The sequence below is a fragment of the Pimephales promelas genome, chromosome 11, assembly GCF_988280905.1.
Source record: "Pimephales promelas chromosome 11, fPimPro1.hap1.1, whole genome shotgun sequence".
In the NCBI taxonomy this organism is placed as follows: domain Eukaryota; kingdom Metazoa; phylum Chordata; class Actinopteri; order Cypriniformes; family Leuciscidae; genus Pimephales; species Pimephales promelas.
This window is the reverse complement of record NC_142779.1, coordinates 1,203,386-1,230,485: the sequence shown is the minus strand read 5'-3', so window position 1 is coordinate 1,230,485 and position 27,100 is coordinate 1,203,386. Positions and strand designations below refer to the sequence as shown.

The following is a 27,100-nucleotide window of genomic DNA, read 5'->3' as shown; positions in this document are numbered from 1 at the left end:
TATATCTGTCATCTGATGGGTGAATATGAATCTGGTTGTGTGTACTGCGTCTCATTTCAGATGATGGATCAGATTTAATCTCCGGCTCCGCTGTAAAGTCGTTTAACGGCGATTGCCATTTGTTCCTGAAGCTCCTGTTAGTGTGGAGGAAGAAGGATCCGTAGACTCATTCGGCTCCGGCTGTCTTTAGTGAACGTCTGATCAGTCTAATAAAGGTAAACGAGGATGAGACGCACTTACAGCAAATACTTGAATCATTTGTGTATAGAACAACACCTCGATTTGTTTTCATTTTGATGGTTATGGATTACAGCCATATGAAAACCCCAAAGTCAAAATTAGAATATTGTGAAAAGGTGTAAGTCATAATCATCAAAATTATAGCAAATAAAGGCTTGAAATATCTCACTTTGCATGTAATGAGTCTATATAATATATTAGTTTCACCTTTTAAGTTGAATTACTGAAATAAATGAACTTTTATCCTAATATCTTAATTTTTCAAGTTTCACCTGTATTCGAATAATAGTGACGTGTCGTGATGGTGCTTTTACTTCAATATATGCTCGTACAATTAATTAATAATAATTAAAAATCTTAATTTGCTAAGAAATTCATAGATATGCAAAATTTACACTATATCATTCAGATGCTTGGGGTCCGTGAGAAACTATGTTTTTATTTATCAAGACATTACAAAAAGATCAAAGAAATGCTGTTCTTTTGAACTTTCTATAATCATTAAAGAATCCTGAATCCATTGATAATAATCATAAAGATTCTTGATCATCAGCTCTTCATATTAGAGTGATTTGTGAAGGATCATGTGACACTGAAGACTGGAGTAATGATGCTGAAAATCACAGGAATAAATTACACTTTGCCGCATATTCACATAGAAAACAGATGATTTACATTGGAATAACTTTTCACAATTTTTACTGTATTTTTGATCAAATAAATGCAGCCTGGCTGAGCAGAAGAGACTTATTTTAAAAACACTTTACAAATGTTACCGACCCCAAACTGTAAAAGACTAGATATGATTATAATGCTAATTTTTACTGCTGTGTTCATTCACTACTCAAGAAAAATTACAATTAAAATCATTCATTGTGCAAATCGCACATCACTGCAATAAAAGCTCGAGTAAGTGAGTGAACGCATCATCATCATCATCATCATTATTTGTCCAGAGGAATCAGGGCTGTCATGTTCATATACGCGATCAGAACCGCTATCATCTCTTCATGGTGAGCTGCCGATTAACACCTACGCCATCCTCCTGGATCCTGAAGGCTATGATTTACAGAGCCTGTGACATTTCCTCAGCCTTGATAAGTCTCTTCAAACTCGAGCGGGTCGCGGCTCACATGCGGAGTCCTCTTCAAATAACGGGGCATGCCATAAATGTGTGCGATTAGCAGTTTAAATGGCCTCCTTGAGTGGATAACGCTCCTGACCTTTACATCACTGCATGCGCTTTTCCCTCCTCCACTCGTGTGTCACATCCGTGCAGTCAGACATGCGGCGTGAACTTGACTATTAACCCGCTGTGATGTCCCTCGTGTGTCGTCTACTAGCACTTAGTGTTTAGCTTCGCCCGCTGGAGCTCAAGAGTGGGCGGCTTGACCTTATTTGATCTTATAAACCGCTATGAGTAATGTTATATCAAAGTAACTGTACGCTACTGCTGAAAAGTTTGCTAGATTTGCTTAAAGTTAGCCTTTTAACTCACCAAAATGACATTTAAATGTTTTTTTTTTCTTAAAATATCTTGAATGTAACTCGACACCCTTGCCTCATTTAGTATGCGCGGTTCTATGAATATGCAAATGAGCCCCGCCCCCACTCACTCAGAGATCCACTGGTTGACGATCACACGTTGATCTGATTGGTTACAGTGTCGTTTGTGACGTCAGAAATGTTTTTGAGACTGTCTTTGATTCACTGCAGTTTTAAGGAGGAAATACTTATGAATAATCGACTTATGAACTTACACATGGTTTGTCTTAAAGCAAATTAATAACACCATGTAAGCAACATTAAAAGCTGGATTTTCACCACATGGGGACTTTAATGTTGTTGAAAAAAGTCTCCTCTGCTCACCAGGGCTGCATTTTTTTTTGGCAAAAAATACAGTAAAATTGTGTTCAAAATACAGTAAAAGTAGAATTCAAACATTTTGGGTCAGTAATATGATTTTTAAATGTTTTTGATAAAAGTCTCTTCTGCTCACCAAGGCTGTATTCATTTGATTAAAAAATACAGTAAAAATCTGAAATATTTTTTACAATTTAAAATAGCGGTTTTCTGTGTGATTTTATGTTAAAATGAAATTTGTTCCTGTTATCAAAGCTGAATTTATCATCATTACTCCAGTCTTCAGTGTCACATGATCCTTCACAAATCACTCTAAAATGATGATTTCATGATCAAGAAACATTTATGATTATTATCAATGTTGAAACCAGTTCATATTTATGTGGAAACCATAATGCATTTATTTTTCAGGATAGACAGTTCAAAAGAACAGCATTTATTTGAAATAATCAAATCTTTTGTAACATTACAAATGTATTAAATGCAACTTTTTTTTAATTTTTTTATGTGTAACTCAATGGACACAAACCAGAAGATCAAACAATTCTTAGACTAATTGAATTAGTCCGTCATCAGTGCATATAAAAAAACCTCAAAGTAATATTATAAATCACTGCAGTAAAGCTAGTAATCGGTGGAGAAAGACGCCAGGGCTTCATTGTTTTCCCCAGCGGTGTGGAAGCAGCTCTAAACACGATCAGATGAGAAGCGAACACTCGCCACAATCACAACACGCTTTTCCTCGAGATATATCACGGTGTCAGGGGAGCCGTGAGGGCATATACATTCCCTTCATTCAATAAGCTGGTTCCTCTCGGAGCATTCCTCATCATCAGCTGGATTACGGGTGTCGTGAGCACGAGTCGACACGCCGGCTCCTGTTTCGGCTCCAGGCTGTGCAGATGTCAGATGCGTGTTTCATTTCCCCTTATTTCGCCACCCACCCGGAGCTATGACGATATCGCTGCTCTTATTGATGCTGTCAACACAGATAGACCTTTAAATGGCTCTTCCCTGGAAAAAAGCATGGAGGTTAAATGTTACGGAAGCTTGTTTCCGTCATGGTATAAAAAAGGCAATTTTATCCCACAATTCACTTTTTTTTTTCTTTTTGCAATTCTGAGTTTTAAAGATGTATAGAGATATCGACTTAATATCCACTGAAACCGGAAGAGAGGGCGAGGCATATCGAGAAGCTCCTCCCCCTTTTTTAAATAGCCAATAGCATTTTGTTTTTATCACAACAGAAGTGTAATAGATTCCCCTTTTAGATTTAATATGATCCCCTATCCCCTATTTATGTGGCATTCATCATGCACTCTAAAAAAATGCAGGGTTGTTTTAACCCAAATTTGGGTCAAATATGGACAAATCCAGCCATTGGGTTCAATTTTTACGTTACATTTCTAACCCAAAGGTTGGGTTTGTCCATATTTGAACCAAATGTGGGTTAAAACAACCCTGTATTTTTCAGAGTATATAGAAAATACAGAATTGTGAGATTACAAAAAAAATAATTTACAAATTAATTTGTTTACTCTGGAAAAACAGAATTGCAACACGTAGGCTAAACTCATAATTCCAAGAAAACGAGCAAAAATTGTGAGATTAAAAAGTTGCAATTAGCCTAATTTTATTCCGTGCAACAAAAAAAAAAGCAGAATTGCGTATAATTCCAAGAAAAAAAGGTGCAAGATTTTTAAATTTGACATTTTTAAATTTGAATTTACTTCGTTAAGGCCCTTCCACAATTCGCATCCGAAATTTTCGCATGTAAAATAATAAATACGACCTCACGTTATGTCAATCACGCTTGCACCCTGTGTCCGAAACTTTCGTCCGTCATAAAAAAATTGGATCAGGTTCGAATTTCTACGTTTTTCGCATCCGTAGCGAGATGTTTGAATGGTGTTTTGCCAAAAAACGCATACAAAAATTTGGGACTCAGTGTGCAAAGGCCTTTGCCGTTAAAAAAAGTATGTTCTCTATAGTATGAATGTCTATCGTATGAATGTAATACCTTCGTGTCATGTGACCTACGGCATCATTCGTAAATCCTCTTCCGTGGCCTCATGGGATATTACAGTTTTCTCCATTGGTTTGGCTCATTTCTTGAAACTGAAATTACATTCTCAAAACTCTAAGATAATTTGGCAAAGCAGTCTTACAGTTCAGCACAGCACTATATCTCATATCTCTCCCCAAACTGTTCACTCATGCTTCAAAACTAAATTCCTTTTCCATATAAAGAGTCAGTGCCACGAAAATGGAAAAGATCCTTCTCAATTGTTTTGGGACAGCATGGTGTCTTAGTGCTCCTCGGCCTCTTCTCCCTATTCCACCACCAAACGCCCTTCCTCCTCATCCTCTTCCTCGAGCAGGCAGTTGCTCTTGTTCATTTACTTGGCCAGGTGCCTCCATGTTCAGAAATTGTGTTGGTCCTGCAGCTCTTTACATACATGTTTGGCATAATTAATACTCAGAATTTGGGTTGTATATGAGTTCACTGATTCAGGTCAAATGCTTGTGAAATAATGATAATGTTAAAACACAAGCAACACCATCAGATCACCTTTTCTGTTTGTTTATCTGGCTGGTACAGCAACCAAATAAAACCTAAAGTTAATGACATAAGGGTCAATAGCCCAACTAAAGCAAACACTGATCACCACAATGGTGACTTAAAATGATGGTTTTCTCCTTCAGTGATCCTGCTTGTTGACATCAGGTGTCTTCAATGTTGGCAATATAAAATTAAGAGTTCTTAATTAATCTTTGACGTCTCTCTGTCATTCATTTTTTGTGTGTAAACATTGCTCATTTTAAATGGTTAACTTTTAAGGAATAATTTGATTAATGATTACTCAATTCTAATTTGAAAAACTGTAAACTGTCCATCAGACGCACCCTTCAGAATCTCAGTGGAAGTAAAGGTCATGCGTGGACTTTTCACATGCTGTTTAATGAATATTTTAAGTTCAGACATACTTCTCAGCTCACATACTGGTTTTTGTCGGCATATTCCGACGCAGCGTCAGAGGTAAAAAAACATGCATCCAAACCTATAGTAAGTTGCAATTGTCAGATATAAACCACAATTGTGAGAAATAAACAATGATATTTGAGCTAAAATGTCGCAATTATAATTTTTTTAAGAAGCTTAAAGAAGCTTCATAAACGTCAGAAAGAACGTGTCACATAAACGTCCTGGCCGGGTGTTACGGTGAACGGGCCCGGGGCTAATGGAGATGATGCTGGGATATCATAACAATTTAATTTGGCGTGCACAGGCCGCACTCGAGAGCGGGGGCCGAGACCAGAATCTAATAAACACATTTGTTTTCATCGGCCTCCCTTGATCTGACGGGCCAGAACTCGCTTCGAAACACAAGCTCGTCTGGAGCCGCATGAAAAACAGTGGGAGCGACGGGAAAACAAGAGTTACACACACCATCTGGCCCGTCAAACACTGGTGTGTGTGTGTGTGTGTGACTCAAAACAGCTCAACACTCCCACATCTCTTGTAAATTGACCAAAGAACTCCAGTGCATCAATGTAAAACACAATCTGTTACTAGGGCTCGGCGATATAGCGGAAATAATGATACTTTTCAGCCTATTGATGAGATATATGTCGATATGTTTGCTCTGCTCATTTACTGTTTGATTTTTATCATACAGATGAACAATCATTTCAGTTGAACAATCATTGTTGACAAATATATCCAAAATGTGTAATGCAAGAAGTAATGGTTGTACTTTATTTTAATAGTCCCTTTTAGACATTCTGTTGACAATAAGTTACCGTGCATGTAAACTCGCAGACGTTTAGGTTTGGGTTTGGATAAGTAGAATAAGTTGACATGTATTTGTGAAGTTCCTAGACTGTCTGTTGGGGAGCATCACAAATAAAGAGTTACAGATACAGACTAGTCTAATGACTGCTAGTTTACATGTAGTTGCAAAGTTACTTATAGTCTAGATAGATAGATAGATAGATAGATAGATAGATAGATAGATAGATAGATAGATAGATAGATAGATAGATAGATAGATAGATAGATAGATAGATAGATAGATAGATACGAACCGAAAAACCGCGATACTGAACTCATGATTCGAATCGCGATACTGTCATTGCGTACCGAACACGCCCCGCCCCCTGCTACCTCGTCCCCGCCCAGCCCGGCTCGATGGACCTCATGTCTTATGTGTAGCAGTACACAACGAATTCAGTTTTGTAGTCTAACCACCATTAACAAGCTCCGTGTTTTGTTACTTTCGATAATAAGCAAGGTGTAATCTTTTAAATTCTGTCTATTTGATCACGAAATTCAAATGGTGTTTTGGCGCTCTTTGATGTGGCGTGACAGGCTGTAGTCCTAGGCTCGTCATCAAGCGGCAGCACAGCGCGCGAGTAAACGCGATCATCTCTTCCTCAGAATGGACACCTGAAGGTATGTTGAAAGATATTAGTATATTTACTGTAAGGCATCATAACTCGTGTAATCGCTCGCTCAATCAGTGTTTCAGGCGCGGAAAGATGTCAATAAAACAGCATAGCGTCACTAGCATTATATTTACCTCAGTAGGCACGTGATTCAGTGTCCACAACTTCCTAAAATGAACTAAGCACTAAATAAATGTACTATGTTAGCCTGTATATTATATATTTACTTAACCTCTTGATGATATCTTGATTATTTAATGTATGTTTAAAATATATTTCAGGAAAATGACAACTGTGTAAATTATTAGAGTAAAAACACAAGTTAATGTAAAAACTGCCTTATGTTCAGTTTACATGTTTTCATACAATGTGTTGTGTGTTGATTATTATATCTAAAAAATAAAAAGCATCTGAATTTAGGTTAAAAGTCTAGGCTACAACCTTTAATGTTTTGTGCGGCTCCCTATATAGTTTACGGCAGATTTTTTTTAATCCTTGTGAAATGTTTAATTGTAATTGAATTCATTTAAAGACAGAGACATTAAACCTCCTTTAAAAAATAAAAAGCCATTTTAGCTTTCTAAACCGAACCGAATCGAGACGAGACGTCAAAACCGTGGGAAAACCGAACCGTCAGTTTCGTGTATCATTACTAATAGAAGATAGATGGATGGATGGATGGATGATGGATGGATTGAGTGAGTGAGTGATGAAAGGGTGGATAGATAGATAGATAGATAGATAGATAGATAGATTTTTATTAAATTTTAAAAATTTGTATTATTTGTGATTAAATCTGAGAGCTGTCTCACTCCTCTATATGCTTCACTGTTATTGAATCTTGCTGGCCCAGAAAATTATTAAAGACATTGTTAAAATAGTCAGAGTGACGCAGTTCACACATGCTTTATAAATCATTTCATCGTCCATTCATAAAAAAACGTTCACCTTGAGAATTTCTGTTGCTGTCAAAACAAAGATTCATCATAACTATACAGTAAGAGCAACAGGACGGGTCGTCGACCGCTCACGAACCGGCCACTTTTCTGCTTGCGAGAGTCCAATGATGACGTAAAGCGAATACCATTTTTGAGAATTCATCCACAGATAAGAGAAAGAGATATTAAACAGCGTAACCTTTTTGAACTAACAACCTTGTTATTCCTCAAAGCCAAGCAAAATGAGAATCTGACGGTGTTATTACGCCTGGATTACAAGGGCACGAGGCTATTGATCAAAACGCTGCCATAATGAAATGAAAAATGATGTCCGTAAGTCCCTCTAGATATGCTTTTGAACAGTTTTCTCAGCGTCTTGGGCTCTCCGCTGGCTCCTGGTCGCTGGAGCGAGTCTCTGAGAAAGCTCTTTAGTAGCTCTGGTTTCTTCTAATTGCTTGCATTGGGAGCCTCGACTCCAGTCGGATTCTCTCCGCTCGACTCTTAACTTAAAAAGTCCAGCCCGCGCCGGAGAATATGGATGTTTGCTGATAAATTGCCACAGTGAGATATGAACAGCACTAGAGCGTCAACAGAAACGGATATTGAAGCGAGTCCTCGCTCTCGGCTGCAGGGACGCTATTAAACACACACTTTCTCATTCTCCACACGCGAAACACTGTTCCTCCAGCCAGATATGGAGTGATTTCAAAGATTTCTCTTCAAGGTCACGAGGCCAGAGCTGCGAGCGGGTTTCACACTTGATTAGCCAAGTGAACGAAGAGATATGATGCCCAATTGTTTAATCATTTTCCTTCAGGTTCTCATCACAGTGCTAATTTGAAGTCAATAACGTCTGATGATTTTCTTTGCCTTGTGGTTTTGTGAAATGATGTTGATGCATGAATATCTTAAATGCACTGCGAGTTGCTTAGAATAAAAGCATCTGCCAATCAAACCACAACGAGTCGTTAATAAAACATAAAAAGGGCGAATTCACTAAATTGTTTCAAAATGTTGAGGTCTGTAAAGAAAGACAATTATACTTTTATTAATCAAGGATGCATTAAATTGATCAAAACTGACATTTATAATGTTGCTCTTTTGGACTTTATATTCTGCCGAAAAATAAAATGTATCACGGTTTCCTGCACTCAACATTGATAATCAGAAATGTTTCTTGAGCAAATCATTATATTATGATATTATTATTCACTCTCAGAAAAAAAGGTACAAAAGCTGTCACTGGGGCTGTACCTTTACAAAAGGTAAACTTTTGTCCATTTTAGGTGATATGTATATTTTAAGTGTTAATAAGTACATTTTAGGTGTTAATATGTACATTTTAAGTGTTAATATTTACATTTTAGGTGCTAATAAGTACATTTTAGGTGTTAATATGTACATTTTAAGTGCTAATAAGTACATTTTAGGTGTTAAAAAGTACATGTTAGGTGTTAATATGTACATTTTAGGTGTTAATATGTACATTTAGGTGTTAATATGTACATTTTAAGTGTTAATATTTACATTTTAGGTGCTAATAAGTATATTTTAGGTGTTAATATGTACATTTTAGGTGCTAATATGTCCATTTTAGGTGCTCAAATGTACCACTAAGGTACCAATATGCAGCCTTTGGGTACAAAAGTAAACCTTTTGGAAAAGGAATGACTGAAGAACTGATGTGTCAATTAGGGGTGTAACGGTACACAAAAATCACGGTTCGGTACGTACCTCGGTTTTAAAGTCACGGTTCGGTACGTTTTCGATACAGCAAAAAGAAAGAAATGCCAGAGAAATTTCCTATTTGTTTAAAGAAAAAATATTTTTAAATAAGTGTGAGTTTTCCTAGATCTTGAAACTTTCAGGTTTATAAATGGGGGTCATCTTTGAAGGATGAACAAATAATGTTTTGGTCATCACATTAAAAATAACATTTAAATATATATTTATTTATATAATATTTGAATTTTGAAGTGCTGGAAAAAGATGTGTGAAGTACTTGAAAGCATTTCACCATTCCAGCCAAACTGGTTCCAGTTAGTGTTACTATATTAAATCCATGGTGAATGTTGCTGGTCTGTGGATGTAGAGTATTACTAGTTCATTCACGGCACAATGTTTCTCCTGGTTTCCATGACAGCGCTGAGATCTACGGTTAATAACGGAGAAATGTGAATGCTTCTCACTAGATCTCGCAGCGATGTTATTACCTCAGTGGCGAATTCAAATGTTTTCTTTACCGGATCTCTTAGCGCTGTGTAGTAACAGTGTTGCTTGATCGAGATCGGCTCGCGCTGCACAGATGTTGCTGGTCCGAACTGATAAACGATCCGTGAAGCACATAACGAGGAGCGCAGTTTCGTTCTGCTTTCATTACGCTTGCCATTTGATGTTGCGCAACGTTGTGTTGGCCGCGTCAGCACAAATTTTGCCGGCAGGAAAAATGGTCCAAGCAACCGTTCGGTTTGTATGCGTACCGAACCGGAAGCCTCGAACCGAAACGGTTCAATACGAATACATGTACCGTTACACCCCTAGTGTCAATCAAACTCTCAGGCCAGTTGATTGTGAGTTTTTCATATTATGGGGAATTATGAGGAATTTCCATCTGGGTCTATTAAATTATGCATATTCGTTTGTTCGTTTTCTCACACAAACCGCTCGTTTCGTGTCTTAGGCCATCAATGTGTACATTTATGAGTCATTAAATCATGTTTAATCTGGACTTCTCTGTGCATGCTCTTTGAGGTGGTGACCATAGACCTGCATTATGTGACGGACAGACAAGAACGCTTTGACCTAAAAACATCAAAATTGAAAATACTGCGGAAACAAAGACACCCACTTCTTGGATGCCCTTGAGGTAAGATAAACATATCAAAAATTAAATTCAAAGCTTTACACATGATGGGGAACTACCAAACATGGGCAAGAACAGGGAAACACAGACAGGAATCATGACCATTTATTTGAAATAGAAACTTTTGTAATATTATTAATGTTTTACTGTCACTATCAATTTAAAGTGTCCTTGGGGAATAAAGTATAGATTTACTTCAAAAGCGTTTTGAACGGTAGTGTAAGTGCAAATGAGATTTCAACATTTCATTTGAGTTTTTATCTTGCACAAACTAGCATCGTGTATTATTGTGCAATTTATTTGCTAAAACATGCACATAAAAACTAATTTTCACATATAAATTGCACAATAAACACACTGCGTGCTATAGAGACGCATTTAATGTGGAGTTGAAATATGACTAAATAGAAAACAGCGCCTTAGATCTTCCGCTAAACATCATTCTGTTAAACAGAAAAGGTGAGTAAAAGACGGATGAACTATCTCTTATTTAATTGGCCGATTAAAGTGTCTACAGTTATAAATTACCCTATTTGTATCATGATGCGATGGGCTATTTCTCATTTAGTATAATAGGTCTCGACACCTTGCCAGTGGGAATGTAAGACACAGGACAAAAGAGAGAGAGACGGGAAAGATTAGTCTTCAGGTTTCTCATAAGCTGAAGTAAACAGTGTAAACACAGACCCAAGACAAACATTTGCTCTCCATGTCAACTCGCTGCCAGACAAATGACTGTGCAACACCCAGCGAGAGCCATTACCGTCAGGGGTCAGCTCATATAGAGCGCTTCTCACACCCGTCCCATGCCGTCCGAGACCCGGCTTTGATTTCTGCGGGGGTCTGATGGAAGAAGAAGGATTGCACGGCAGATAGTCCGTCTAGCCCGAGGAATCTGCTTTAAACAGCATCATAATGCGGCCCGTCGAGGCATGACTCGAACCGTTGCTCATATCTCTCCGGCGTGATAAATCATCCATCGGAGGCAGGTGATCTGTATTAAGCAAAGACGATGTATCTCTCGCGGTCAGGGATGACCTTTCATGAAAATCTCTGGAAAGTGAAAGGAACCGTGTTGCGACCTGCTGTTGGACTGAACTATCATTTCACAAATCTTCCTGTATAATAGTGCATTCAATTAAAGATTGGGTTGTTTCAACCCAAATTTGGGTCAAATATGGACGAACCCAAATGTTGGGTTAAAAATGCAATTAAAAATGTACAGTTGAAAGTGAAAGTTGAAAGTTTTGACATTTTTAACCCAACATTTGGGTTTGTCCATATTTTTGGGTTAAAACAACCCAGCGTTGTTTAGAGTGTAAACACGCTTATGAAGCTACAAAAGATTTTGTTTCATGAACTTCCAAAGAATCCTGAAAAAAAAAATGCATTATATGGTTTCCACAAAAATATTAAGGGTTTTGAAAACTGATAATAATCATAAATGTTTGTTGATCATCAGATCCTCCTATTAGAGTGATTTGTGAAGGATCATGTGACACTGAAGACTGGAGTAATGATGATAAATTCAGCTTTGATCACAGGAATAAAATTTACCATGTTTTTTTTGTCATTTTAATCCGGAAGAGACGTCTTTCAAAAATATTAAAAAAGCTGTTCAACCAAACTTTTATTTAATATGTGAAATTGACAAACAGTGCATTTTTAAACACAGATTGTCGTAGAGGTGAAATATTTATTTGAATGCAAATGGTTTCTTTTATCTATTCTCTGCATATTAAACCGTGATCTGCATATTTTAACTTAAGAAGATGACTCACTTCACCTTTAATTAGTGATTGAATAATGAGTGTAGAAAGAGAAAGGGAACTTCAGTTTGTGTTCATTGTGATGTATTGCGTACAGAAAATATACATTAATTCATATAGCATGCAACTGTGAACCCAGCCTTCCCTCTGATTTCTGTAAAGGACCCAAAAGGCTCATGCAATAATAAAAATGCATTGCAGGTCTTTAATTGTGGCATGCACATCAAAGTTTGAGGAGTTTAGGAGAGGTAATGGGCTTTTCTTGGGAGAATAACGGAGGTGTGCAGATGGAAACGGTAGATGGAGCATCGGTAATACAGAGGCTTTTACATTCACAGCATTAGAGGCATTGTGTAGCCAATGATGTGCGATGAAATTGCTTCTAACCTCCCCCAAAATAGCTTGCTCGGCTCGAATTAATCTTAATCGAATTTCTGTCTGGCGTCGTTAAAAAGCCCCAAAGTAATTCTGTCTTTCTGGGAGAGAGTTATTAATGTAAATGTGGGCTAAAACGCATGGCCAACACAGATGGAAACGCTGATAGATCACGGATGGCAAATCGGATCATCTCCCTCCATTACACAAGGAGAGTTGGAAGGGTATTACAGGTGAATGTTCACAAGCGTTCACGTCAACAGTTTATTACTCTTTGATTAGACGCTGCTAAAAAGACTTCGTTGCACAGCAAGTATTTTGCATGAAAATCTCCACATGTCTTGCAATTAAAGGCATCTGCATTGATCTGAACAGATGGCAAATAGTTATAAAGATTAAATATTAATTATTTTTGCTTGGAATAATGCGTCATTCATTAAACATGGTCTGCGCGAACCCTTGAGCTCATGCGATTTAATTTACAGCCAGCTAAACTTTATAGAACAATAATTAACTGTCTGTGCATCAGTCTCACGTCCATTCAATAACTCGCAGTCTTAAAGGCACAGGTCACCTGTAATTAAAACTTTAAGGAGCGGTGGAAAATATTAGCCTTAAGAGCATGCACTTTAAATATCCACCTAATAACTACACTCTTAAAAGAAATGGTTCTATTTAGAACCAGAAATGGTTCCATCCCCCGCTTCATATATGGAACTCCAAAATGGTTCTATATAGAACCATTTTTTTTGTTGGTAAAAGGTTCTATTGGCCAAGTATGGAACCCCAAGGTTCTATATAGAACCATTTTTATTGGTAAAAGGTTCTATTGGCCAAGTATGGAACCCCAGGGTTCTATATAGAACCATTTTTGTTGGTAAAAGGTTCTATTGGCCAAGTATGGAACCCCAGGGTTCTATATAGAACCATTTTTGTTGGTAAAAGGTTCTATTGGCCAAGTATGGAACCACATGGTTCTATATAGAACCATTTTTTGTTGGTAAAAGGTTATATTGGCCAAGTATGGAACCCCAGGGTTCTATATAGAACCATTTTTGTTGGTAAAAGGTTCTATTGGCCAAGTATGGAACCCCAGGGTTCTATATAGAACCATTTTTGTTGGTAAAAGGTTCTATTGGCCAAGTATGGAACCCCAGGGTTCTATATAGAACCATTTTTTGTTGGTAAAAGGTTCTATTGGCCAAGTATGGAACCCCAGGGTTCTATATAGAACCATTTTTTTGTTGGTAAAAGGTTATATTGGCCAAGTATGGAACCCCAGGGTTCTATATAGAACCATTTTTGTTGGTAAAAGGTTCTATTGGCCAAGTATGGAACCCCAGGATTCTATAAAGAACCCAGAGGAACCCTTTTTTAAGAGTGTATTGAACCTTTTAGGGGTTCCAAATACGTAGCGCTGATAGAACCTTTTAATGTTCTATATAGAACCTTTTATTCTAAGAGTGTAGATCATATACAAGTCTTTGGCTGTTTTTAACACACTACGGTCTGGAAAGCAATGCTTTTTATGACTATTAGGCACACATTTAAACGTGGCTTCTCACAGGCACTTCATTAGCCAACCAATGTCCAATTATTTACTCTCTAACCAGTTAAAAAAAGACATTTTATCAAAATGCCCTTCTGGGATTCATTAGTGCACATTATCCTAGAGGAATATTTGCACTTTCTTTTTGAATGTACAAACGACTTCCCTCTTATCCAGCTAGGCAGATGTCTATATGATTTTGAGGGAAAATAACAACTTTCTTCATTGGCAGCCACTTAAAAGTAGCCATGTGTTTTGACAAAATGATTTACGTTATTTGAAATCAGGGCTTTTAACAGCATGAAAGAGACTTTTTCCTGATCCGTCACATGGCATTTACAGGTCAGGTGATTGGCTTACGATGCAGGTCACATACTAAATGTACAGCTGCCACTGAAAACTCTCTAGACCTTCATGCTTGTGTGTAACCGCTACTTTTTTACAATCCAATCAGTTCCCGATGGAAAAAAATCAAGTCCTGACCTATTTTTTTCCTTATTGAATATCCTGCACTCAGAAGTCCATTACACTACAGATATACAATGTGTTGCAAATACTATTTCATGTTGGCTTGGACTGAATTAGATTTAAAAAAAAAACAATAACATGCAATAGCTCTGATTAATAGTGTGTGTGTGTTTTTTTTTTTTTACATCAAAATTCTCTTAGTGAATAAAAAGCATGCATTGCCAGCATGGTATTCTTTCTGTTAAGCGAGACGATTAACATCAAAAAGCTGGTGCACGAAACATTTCTTTAGAAACGAGGCCAATTAGTGCTAAAGAAATGAGTCATTAGACAACACTTAAAGATGAAAACACACACGTCTGCTGAGACCCGTGTTACTATTACAACACCTGACTAACCCGCCCACTCCAGCCGCTTCCAGCTAGTTAAACGGATAGTTCACTTCACCCAAACATGAAAATGAGCCCATTATTTACTCGCTTTCAAGTAATAGATGTATATGACTTTCTTCTTTCAGATGAATACAATCAACAATATTAAAGCTTTATAATTGGCATTGAATGGCCCTTTCTGTTTTGAAGTCTTTAAAAGGGCATTTATCCATCATCAAAGTGCATGTGTACATCATAAAAGTGTATTTATCATCATAAAAGTGCATCTATCCATGATAAAAGTCCATTTATCCATCTTGAAATGCATATATCCATCATACATTTGCGTCTATCCATTGTAAAAGTCAATTTATCCATCATAAAAGTGCATCTCTCCATGATAATGATAGATGCACTAATGGCAACCATTCACTGGTATAAAGCTTGGAGCCGCGGGACATTTTTTAATATTGCCTAACTCTACTAAAGTCATATACACTCATGATGACTTGAGATGACTTGTAAATTATGTTCATGTTTGGGTGAACTGGCAGTCCTGCCGGCGATTGTGGCTCTAAGTTTGTTTTGGACGTGACACAAATCCCTCCATATCCCGAGCTAAACCTGCAGCTCTGCATCTCGTTGTCCTCGTCCCTCCCGAGTGTCCCGCTCCTCGAGAAGCTTCAGCTGTGCGGGACGAACTCCGGCTTTAACCTGCAGGAAATCCGCTGAAGCACTTTCTCTCCGCTGAGACTAGAGGACGTCTCCACACACATCGAAGGATTCACGGCGGCCGTTTCCTTGTTGAAGCTCGTCATCATGAGCTAGAAGCTATTGCCACTTTTTGAGTCACAATTCAGATTTATTTTCTTAAAATTGCGAGTTTACATCTCACAATTCAGACTTTTTCCTCATAATTCTGAGTTTACATCTGGCAAATTCATAATTCTGAGTTTAAAATTCTGAGCAAATTCTAAATTTTTCTTCATAATTTGAGTTTACATCTTGCAAATTCTAATTTTTTCCTCATAATTCTGAGTTTACATCTTGCAAATTAAATTTTTTTTCTCATAATTCTGAGTTTACATCTTGCAAACTCTAAAATTTTCCTTATAATTCTAAGTTTACATCTTGCAAATTTTAAATTTTCCTCATAATTCTGAGTTTACATCTTGCAAATTCTAAATTTTTCCTCATAATTCTAAGTTTACATCTTGCAAATTCTAAAATTGTCCTCATAATTCTGAGTTTACATCATGCAAATTCTATTTTTTTCCTCATAATTCTGAGTTTACATCTTGCAAATTCTAAAATTGTCCTCATAATTCTGAGTTTACATCTTGCAAATTCTAATTTTTTCCTCATAATTCTGAGTTTACATCTTGCAAATTCTAATTTTTTCCTCATAATTCTGGGTTTACATCTTGCAAATTCTAATTTTTTCCTCATAATTCTGAGTTTACATCTTGCAAATTCTAATTTTTTCCTCATAATTCTGAGTTTACATCTGGCAAATTCATAATTCTGAGTTTATAATTCTGAGCAAATTCTAATTTTTTCCTCATAATTCTGAGATTACATCTTGCAAATTGTAATTTTTTCCTCATAATTCTGAGTTTACATCTTGCAAATTCTAATTTTTTCCTCATAATTCTGAGTTTACATCTTGCAAATTCAAAATTTTTCCTCATAATTCTGAGTTTACATCTTGCAAATTCATTTTTTTTCCTCATAATTCTCAGTTTACATCTTGCAAATTCTAATTTTTTCCTCATAATTCTGAGTTTACATCTGGCAAATTCATAATTCTGAGTTTATAATTCTGAACAAATTCTAATTTTTTTCTAATAATTCTGAGTTTACATCTCGCAAATTCTAAATTTTTCATCATAATTCTGAGTTTACATCAGACTTTTTAATCAGAATTGTTAGTTTACAACTCAAAATTCACGGAATTTTCTCGGAATTCTGACTTTACATTTAAAAATTCTGGCTTTTCCCTGATAATTCTGAATTTGCATCTCCCAGTTGTTGTTTTTTTAGTTTCTGCCACTTATAAAGAACCTGTTCTGACATCACAATCCAGACGTTTCTTCTTAAATGAATATCTCACAGCTCTGGATTTTCTTCTTCGAATTGTGAGAAAAAAGTCTGGATTGTGATGTATATAAACTCAGAACTACAAGAGAAGAAAAGTCTGAATTGTGAGTTAAAACGTCGCAATTACCTTTTTATTTTTCGACATGGCGTAAATAAGGAAGACTGTGGGATACCCAGCGATGCGTTTTGTTTGGTGATGTGTCTCCGGCCTCCGCTCCGTCCCATGAGCCTGGTTTGTAATTCTGCTGCAGAACCTTGACTGTGACCAGAGGAACTCCATGCACTGTGATGCACTATTCATCAAAAACAAGAACTATGAATTATTCAAAACCTGCAAACAAGTCTCAGCAGTGTGTGCATGTACCTGTGTGAGTATGTAATGTTGAGTGTGAATGTGCATTTAATGAATGTACCGTATATATGCTCTGCAAGGCCATGGCAGAAATGTCTTATTATACAGTAAGATGTTCGGATCCCATATGAATGCTGAGCAACATGACACTGGAGGAATTCGTAGGTTTATGAGAGACATTTCTCTTTTCTGATTGTGTTAATAATACATGAGATTTTCACATTTGAGGGCATGTTTACTACACTGAAAAAAATGATTCTGAGTGCATGTAAATGTTACGTAGTTAAAATGTGTAATATTAACAATAAAATGTTACGTTTATATCTTTACATAATATATCTGGTTTTGAATTTATCTTCATTTGTTCAAAACACAAGACAATGTGCATATTTTTACCTTACAAAATGAATCTAAGTAATCTCAACCAATCTTTTGAGGCACATGCACTCAACAAACAATACCTTGTTTAATTTACTCAGTGCAAAAAATTACTCCCCTTCCTGTTTTTTGGTCTGGAAACCCATTGCATTTCAAACGAAGAGGAAGCCTACACGTGGAGACTGAACTCAAGGTAAGAATAAAGTTAGAAAAGTAGGCTAACTATTAAGGTTACTTGGGTTTGTACATTCTTTACAGTGTTCCAATTGTTGTACAAAAATTAGGCTTTAAATGTAATTTGAAGATTGCTTTGTCGTACGTGGATTTTCTGTTAATTACCATGTGGCAACGCTGGGATTGCTTTATGTTGCTTTACGTGTAGTCTAACATTAATTGAAACTTTGCAAGTGGCCATAGAATGGTTTGTTCTAGTGTAATTTAAAGCCAGCGTTATAATCCAGCAATAAAATAATGTAATGTTAGTGCAAGCACGTGGATTTTTAGAGCAGCCATGAATAAATTAGGGTAACATCAATCGTTTTTTTCCCCCAACCTGGGCCTAATTTTATTCTTTAAAAAAATATGTATTTGTGTTTTGTGACTGATGGGAACAACAATCTTTTAAATTGGCCAGGCTTAGACCGCTTCAGTGTGTAGATGCGAAAGAATTAACGTTAGGCCTAGGCAAATCGTACGTTATATGGGTAATTGCGTTCTTTTACATCCACAAAACCTGCTTGTTTTGCCACTGACATGCTATTCTAAGTGTCTGACGACATTACCTAAGATCGCGGACAGCTCCAGCGTTAAAATTAACTCGTTAAATCATTTTACTTGATCTAAAAACTGACTATCATATTAGAAAGATTTAAGATTCCAGCTTGGATATTTGGCCACTATTTATGACAAAACTGAGTTGCAATGACTTTCTGTCTTTCTTTCTTTTTTTTTCTTTTGTCAAATAGTGCAGATAACCATTATAATATCCTTATAATTTATTTGTGTTCACATAGATGGAATTGACAGCATCCGCGAATAACTCCAAACGTGGGCGCATTTTTAGAAATATTGATTTAGTTTGCGCGCTCTGTTTTTCTTCATGGTTGTGTAAAAGGTGTTTTTTATACTTTATGGTTAGAGCGCGCTCATTGGGGTTTTTCAGCCGTCAATCATCTCGTGAACATAGTCCCGCCTTCAGAATGACGCGGTTCGCTGCACGCTTCCCCATCGGAGCTCCGAGGGAAAACAAACCCAAAGTAGGCTAACAATTAAACCGAAACTGAAGAAAATTTGCTTACTGATGAGCAGGTCAACTAATTGCAGTGTTGTGGGGAGAGTAAAATGTTAAACTATTTTTAATTAGGCTATAGTTGTAGTTACAATTTTTTGCCATGTTTTTGGTTTCTTGCATTGGTCAGTTAACTATAACACTGTGTCCTTACCAGGTGATCCTCCTGACAAGTAGGCTACACTGGATAAAGGTTTGTAAATTTCTCTAAATTGGTTTATTGTAGTGAGAAAACTGGGGGTATAGTTATAATGTCAAATGGCAAAATTCCTGTTGTCCTGTTTATATAGAAAGTTTTAGTGTTCTTCAATACAGTACATGTGACACACTTACTCATGACCAGTGATGCTGGCATTTCTACAAAAAAAAAAAAAAATGACAAAAATAGTAATGCACAGTAACTTGGATAAGTAACTGAAATCTGAACACTTTTGTCAGTCACAAGCAATAATGTGCTACTATTTCCAAAAACGTAATCAGATTAAATTTACTTATCCAAGTTACTGTGCGTTACTATTTTTGTCCTTTTCTTTAGTAGAAATGATGGCTGGTATTCGATATGAAACCGAAATTGCGACACTCCCTGTGTCACTGTGTGAGAAGGCAGAATCACAACACACCACTTCCAACTATCAGAGTTATCCTTCCCGTCCAGATCCAATGCTACCACATTTTTAAATTACTATTAGTATTCTTTGAAGTTAACATTATAAAATACATAGAACTACACCACACTGCACATTCTTCGAGCACATGCTTGCACAAATGTACATAAGTATATAGAACAAAACTACCACAGCACGTAATCCCACCAAGATTTCTGTTTAGAGCAAAGAGCTGTATACATTCTTCACATTAGCAAACAAAAAGTAGGTTAAATTCTCTCTTGTATATTTCACAGTTTTGTGATGACGACGATTCTGCAGCCATCCAAGAGGAAATCACTTCATTTGTACTCAACATGTTCGTGGTCACCAAAACCAGGGATGGAGGTCTCGAGAAGCAAGCTGGAATAGCCATCAAGGGAGAAGAGGTCCTTTTTGGAATTCCCAGTGTAGCACATGCTTGCACCTATACCTTATGGGCATTATTTATCCAAATAAACTAAAATACACCTTTGGAGGATGTTAACAAAAACATGCCCTCCAAAATCCAGCTTATGGCCTAAAAGTATGACAGACGTTGTTGTTTATAACTCTGTTTGGACTTTTTGGGACTTTGGCTTATTCACCATATCCCCCAGAGTTAAATAAGTCCACACATACCCTTCTCATCTCTGTGCATGCCGTAACAGTCAGACGCACCCACTGTTAGCCTAGCTTAGCACAAAGACTGGAGGTAAACAGATCCAGCTAGCATACTAATCTTAATAAATGACAAAATAACACCAACATTTCCTATTTACATGTTGTGTTTTTTATAGTCACTGTGTGTACAAATAACAAGGTCATATGAGACACAGCCATCTTCAAAACCGTATACATACAGGGAACTATATTCTCAGAAGGTGAATCACTTCTACTTGGTCAGAGTGATTAGCGCAACACTCAGCGAACTCTCTGCTCCTCACCACGGGGCTTCTCAGGTGCTTTGAGAAAATCACTGCATAGAAGAAGTGCTTCACCTTCTGAGAATATAGTATCCAGTGTGTATACGGTTAGAAGATGGCTGTGTCTCATGTGACTTTGTTATTTGAACACTCTGTGACTATACAAATCACAACATTTAAATAGGAAAGTGTTGGTGTTATTTTGACACTTATTAGGATTAGTATGCTAGCGGGACTGCTGACTTACTGACTTAGTTTACTTAGGTAAACTGCTATTTACCACCAGTCTTTGTGCTAAGCTAGGCTAGCAGTGGGTGGGTCAGACAGAGTTACGGCACACACGTAGATGAGAAAGGTATGTATGGACTTATCTGACTCTGGGGGATATGGTGAATAAGCTTAAGTCCCAAAAAGTCAGAGTGTTCCTTTAAAGTCTTAGAATATGTTACTGTACATGACTGAAAAACACAATTGTATAGAAAATACTCTGTAAATGTTTATTTTTATTGAAAAGTCCTTACTGAGAGTGTTGAAATATAGTTAAACATCTGGTTGGATGGTTGAGACTGATGTAGTACGTTTAAAGGGATAGTTCACCCAAAAATGAAAATGAAGTCATTAATTACTCACCCCCATGCTGTACCAACCCCGTAAGACCTTCATTCATCTTCGGAACACAAATGAAGATATTTTTGATTAAATTTGAGAGGTGGATCACTGCTACATAGGCTGCCTAAGACATTGAAACTTGACGGCCCAGAAAATCAATTAAGAAAATGTTTAAATATTCCATGTGACTACAGTGGCTCAACTATAAGTTTATATAGATTTGAAGATCACAGTTCTCGCGCATGCGTCGTGGAAATCTCTTGAACTCTCGTCTTTTTTCGCACAAAAAGTATTCTCGTCGCTTGATAAACTTATAGTTGAGCCACGGTAGTCACATGGAATATTTAAACATTTTCTTCATTGACTTTCTGGGCCGTCAAGTTTCAATGTCTTAGGCAGCCTATGTAGCAGTGATCAACCTCTCAAATTTAATCAAAAATATCTTCATTTGTGTTCCGAAGATGAACGAAGGTCTTACGGGGTTGGTACAGCTTGGGGGTGAGTAATTAATGACTTCATTTTCATTTTTTGGGTGAACTAACCCTTGGTCACAGCATGCACATCTTGAAGTATTGAAGGGGAATTTTGTTACCATATTCCTGAAGACAATAAAGCCTGTCAACTTCCACTTAATGTTCCACGTCCATTCCTTTAGCACCACCATAAAGCACAATTTTCTATTGTACACAATGTTTCAACCTGTGAGGTGAATATATTTTATTATACTTTTAAATTTTGTATACTGACCTTGTCAGTTTTTACTATCAAATGGCGAAAATGTCAACTTATATTTGATTAGCACATTCCACGGGGATAGTACCAGTTTTGAAATAGTAGTAGTAAAAAATAACTATTTGCATTTATACTTTCAGTAAAAAACTAAGTTTTTAATAATGAGTAAATGTAACTTTAAAATACACTAACATTAAAAAAAAAAAAAAAAAAAAATAGATCCCACTTGAAATTTGTAATATGGAAATGTAAAAAGCTTGTTGGATTCAATCAAAATTACTCATTCAGAACTCTTAAAGTTATGTAGATCACACACATAAATAAATTACTACAGCAATACTAAAATTAAGTTAACTTTATGTGAAAATTCTATTTCAACAAACAGAAAAATTAAGTAGTTTCAACAAAGACTTGTCTTGTTGGATCTACGTAATAAAGTTATGCAAAAAAATTCATTATATTTTTTAAGTAAATCAAGCAGATTATTTTTATCAGTGTAGTACTATACCATACTAAAATATATACCATACTGACTGCTTACCATAGTCATGTAGTACTGCTGAAGAATATCACGGGACTACCATGTTTTAATAATTTACTGGGTATTTATAATAACAGCTTTTCTTTTGGTTATTACAATTTAGTTGTTTATTTGTCTATTTGTAGTGTTATTTTAGTATCATTGAGTTTCTATAATTGTTTTTTATGTATATATTTAGAATTTGTTGTAAGTTCTGAAATTTTTTGTATATTTTCCGTAATGTTTATTTTTGACTATATAAAATAAAAATGTTTATATACAGTTTTTTAGAAATGTTAGCCTATTTATTTTTATTTAATTTATTTTAGTACATCAAATTAGTTTATATATATATAATCTGTTGTAATTTTTGTATTGTTTTTATATATTTTCCGTAATGTTTATTATTGACTAAATAAAAATATATTTATATTCAGTAGTTTTTAGAAATGTTAGCCTATTTATTTTTATTTAATTTATTTTAGTACATCAAGTTAGTTTATATATATATAATTTGTTTTAATTTTTGTACTGTTTTGTATATTTTCCGTAATGTTTATTATTGACTAAAAAAATATATTTATATTCAGTAGTTTTTAGAAATTTTAGCCTATTTATTTTTATTTAATTTACTGTAGTGAATCAAGTTAGTTTATTTATATAAACATAGAGAGAGAGAGTGAATTTGTTGTAATTTTTGTATTTTTTGGTATATTTTCCGTAATGTTTATTATTGACTAAATATACTGTAAAATAAAAAATATATGTTTATATATAGTAGTTTTTAGAAATGTTAGCCTATTTATTTTAATGAAATTTATTTTAGAGCATCAAGTCAACTAGCTGGATTTTATTTCAATTAACGAAAAAGTGTTTTTCTTGTTACGGTTCTAGTTTTAGTGTATTTTAATAACCGTGATTTCTTCCTTCTTTCCTGGTTGAGGTCTGCAGGTTGCACACAGACGATGGACATTGTAACGAAGCATCTGTAATTAAGAACATATTACTCAGTCTGAGGCCACAAGATCACACTTTATCTTCTCATTTATCTCTCGAGGAAGCATAAAGTTATTTATAGCTCAAAGATGAAGAGAGAGAGAGAGCCATGATTAGAGTCCTGTTCCCTCCCGAGAGCAAAATGAGCCATTAGTATCTCTTCAGTTCAGTGGTTAATACATGAAGTCCCAAACCTTTGAGAAGAACTCGCTGAAGTTAACACACTTCCTCCGGCTGCGGTAACAAAAGCTTGTGAGGGAGTTTCAGCTTCAGCTCGACTCTTAATTGTCACATTACATGAAAGGCTGTTGAGGACAGTGATTAAGACTTCTCCTCGGCGAGAGGCTCCTCCACCCCCGTCAGATTCTTTCACATGGCAAATTGCAGGCCAGCTGTTCCCGAACAAACGGCCTGAGCAGAAATAGCACAGAGAAGAGAAGATAACGTTCAATTAAAGAGGGGGGCAAACAACTTCTCTGACGACATGCGAACATGAGATCCGAGGGAGGAAAAGAAAAGATAAAGGTGTTTGGCCTGTCAGGACAGTCTCACAGGAATATGGATGCAGTAGAATATTTGTTTACGTCATATCCCAGTAGGCATCATACCAGGAAATAATGTAAAAATAGCTTATGCTTTTATCAATAATTTAATATCATATCATACTTCTTAAACACATTCTGTTTTTCCATGGATTTACTCAAAAAACTCAAAAAATCAGAATATCATGCAAAAGTTCATTTATTTCAGTAATTCAACTCGAAAAATTAGAATATCGTGCAAAAGTTCTTTTATTCCAATAATTCAACTCGAAAAATTAGAAAATTGTGCAAAAGTTCATTTATTTCAGTAATTCAACTCGAAAAATTAGAATATTGTGCAAAAACTCATTTATTTCAGTAATTCAACTCGAAAAATCAGAATATCGTGCAAAAGTTAATTTATTTCAGTAATTCAACTTGAAAAATTAGAAAATCGTGCAAAAGTTAATTTATTTCAGTAATTCAACTCAAAAAATCAGAATATCGTGCAAAAGTTAATTTATTTCAGTAATTCAACTCAAAAAATCAGAATATCGTGCAAAAGTTCATTTATTTCAGTAATTCAACTCGAAAAATTAGAATATCGTGCAAAAGTTCATTTATTTCAATAATTCAACTCGAAAAATTAGAAAACCGTGCAAAAGTTTATTTATTTCAGTAATTCAACTCGAAAAATTAGAATATCGTGCAAAAGTTCATTTATTTCAGTAATTCAACTCGAAAAATTAGAAAATCATGCAAAAGTTCATTTATTCCAATAATTCAACTCGAAAAATTATAAAATCGTGCAAAAGTTCATTTATTTCAGTAATTCAAGTCGAAAAATCAGAATATCGTGCAAAAGTTCATTTATTTCAGTAATTCAACTCGAAAAATTAGAATATCGTGCAAAAACTCATTTATTTTAGTAATTCAACTCGAAAAATTATAAAATCGTGCAAAAGTTCATTTATTTCAGTAATTCAACTTGAAAAATCAGAATATCGTGCAAAAGTTCTTTTATTCCAATAATTCAACTCGAAAAATTAGAAAATTGTGCAAAAGTTCATTTATTTCAGTAATTCAACTCGAAAAATTAGAATATTGTGCAAAAACTCATTTATTTCAGTAATTCAACTCGAAAAATCAGAATATCGTGCAAAAGTTAATTTATTTCAGTAATTCAACTTGAAAAATTAGAAAATCGTGCAAAAGTTAATTTATTTCAGTAATTCAACTCAAAAAATCAGAATATCGTGCAAAAGTTAATTTATTTCAGTAATTCAACTCAAAAAATCAGAATATCGTGCAAAAGTTCATTTATTTCAGTAATTCAACTCGAAAAATTAGAATATCGTGCAAAAGTTCATTTATTTCAATAATTCAACTCGAAAAATTAGAAAACCGTGCAAAAGTTTATTTATTTCAGTAATTCAACTCGAAAAATTAGAATATCGTGCAAAAGTTCATTTATTTCAGTAATTCAACTCGAAAAATTAGAAAATCATGCAAAAGTTCATTTATTCCAATAATTCAACTCGAAAAATTATAAAATCGTGCAAAAGTTCATTTATTTCAGTAATTCAAGTCGAAAAATCAGAATATCGTGCAAAAGTTCATTTATTTCAGTAATTCAACTCGAAAAATTAGAATATCGTGCAAAAACTCATTTATTTTAGTAATTCAACTCGAAAAATTATAAAATCGTGCAAAAGTTCATTTATTTCAGTAATTCAACTTGAAAAATCAGAATATCGTGCAAAAGTTCATTTATTTCAATAATTCAACTTGAAAAATTAGAAAATTGTGCAAAAGTTCATTTATTTTAGTAATTCAACTCGAAAAATTAGAATATCGTGCAAAAACTCATTTATTTTAGTAATTCAACTCGAAAAATTATAAAATCGTGCAAAAGTTCATTTATTTCAGTAATTTAAATTGAAAAATTAGAATATCGTGCAAAAGTTCATTTATTTCAATAATTCAACTTGAAAAATTAGAAAATTGTGCAAAAGTTCATTTATTTCAGTAATTCAACTCGAAAAATTAGAATATTGTGCAAAAACTCATTTATTTCAGTAATTTAACTCGAAAAATCAGAATATCGTGCAAAAGTTAATTTATGTCAGTAATTTAACTTGAAAAATTAGAAAATCGTGCAAAAGTTAATTTATTTCAGTAATTCAACTCAAAAAATCTGAATATCGTGAAAAAGTTCATTTATTTCAGTAATTCAACTCGAAAAATTAGAAAATCATGCAAAGGTTCATTTATTCCAATAATTCAACTCGAAAAATTAGAAAATCGTGCAAAAGTTCATTTATTTCAGTAATTCAACTCGAAAAATTAGAATATCGTGCAAAAGTATATTTATTTCAGTAATTCAACTCGAAAAATTAGAATATCATGCAAAAGTTCATTTATTCCAATAATTCAACTCGAAAAATTATAAAATCGTGCAAAAGTTCATTTATTTCAGTAATTCAACTCGAAAAATTAGAATATCGTGCAAAAACTCATTTATTTTAGTAATTCAACTCGAAAAATTATAAAATCGTGCAAAAGTTCATTTATTTCAGTAATTCAACTTGAAAAATCAGAATATCGTGCAAAAGTTAATTTATTTCAGTAATTCAACTCGAAAAATCAGAATATCGTGCAAAAGTTCATTTATTTCAGTAATTCAACTTAAAAGCTGAAACTAATATATTATATAGACTCATTACATGCAAAGTGAGATATTTATCATCACAATTAGAACAAATAAAGGTTTGAAAATACCTCACTTTGCATGTAATGAGTCTATATAATATATTAGTTTACCCCTTTTAAGTTGAATTACTGAAATAAATGAACTTTGATATTCGAATTTTTCCGAGTTTCACCTGTAGTGTAACTTAATACACATTTTCAATAAGGGAAATGTCATGAGTCAGATGTTGGCGCTTTTTTACATGATGTGATGCAAGTCTCAGGTGTCCCCAGATTGTGTGTGAAGTTTCATATGGTGATCTGTGCTTCTGTCTTGCCATATTACACTGCAACAATACGTCAAAATTGACTCATTTGTGTCTTTATTTAGGAGTTTCAGGAGAAACATCTGAAAAAAAGCACAAGTTCAGCATGAAACATCTAAAGCATCTCATCTAAAGGAGTTTAACATGACGTAT

The 27,100-nt window shown here is 35.0% G+C and overlaps 2 long non-coding RNA genes across 2 annotated transcripts; both read left to right on the top strand.

Moving 5' to 3' along the window:
- Positions 1 to 27,100, top strand: LOC148977103 (uncharacterized). Its single transcript, XR_016145631.1, has 3 exons — positions 1 to 215; positions 10,242 to 10,356; positions 27,013 to 27,100. It is a non-coding gene; the product is annotated as an uncharacterized LOC148977103 (long non-coding RNA).
- On the top strand, positions 17,926 to 20,478 carry LOC148977104 (uncharacterized). The gene is made up of 3 exons (XR_016145458.1): positions 17,926 to 18,971; positions 19,161 to 19,196; positions 19,905 to 20,478. It is a non-coding gene; the product is annotated as an uncharacterized LOC148977104 (long non-coding RNA).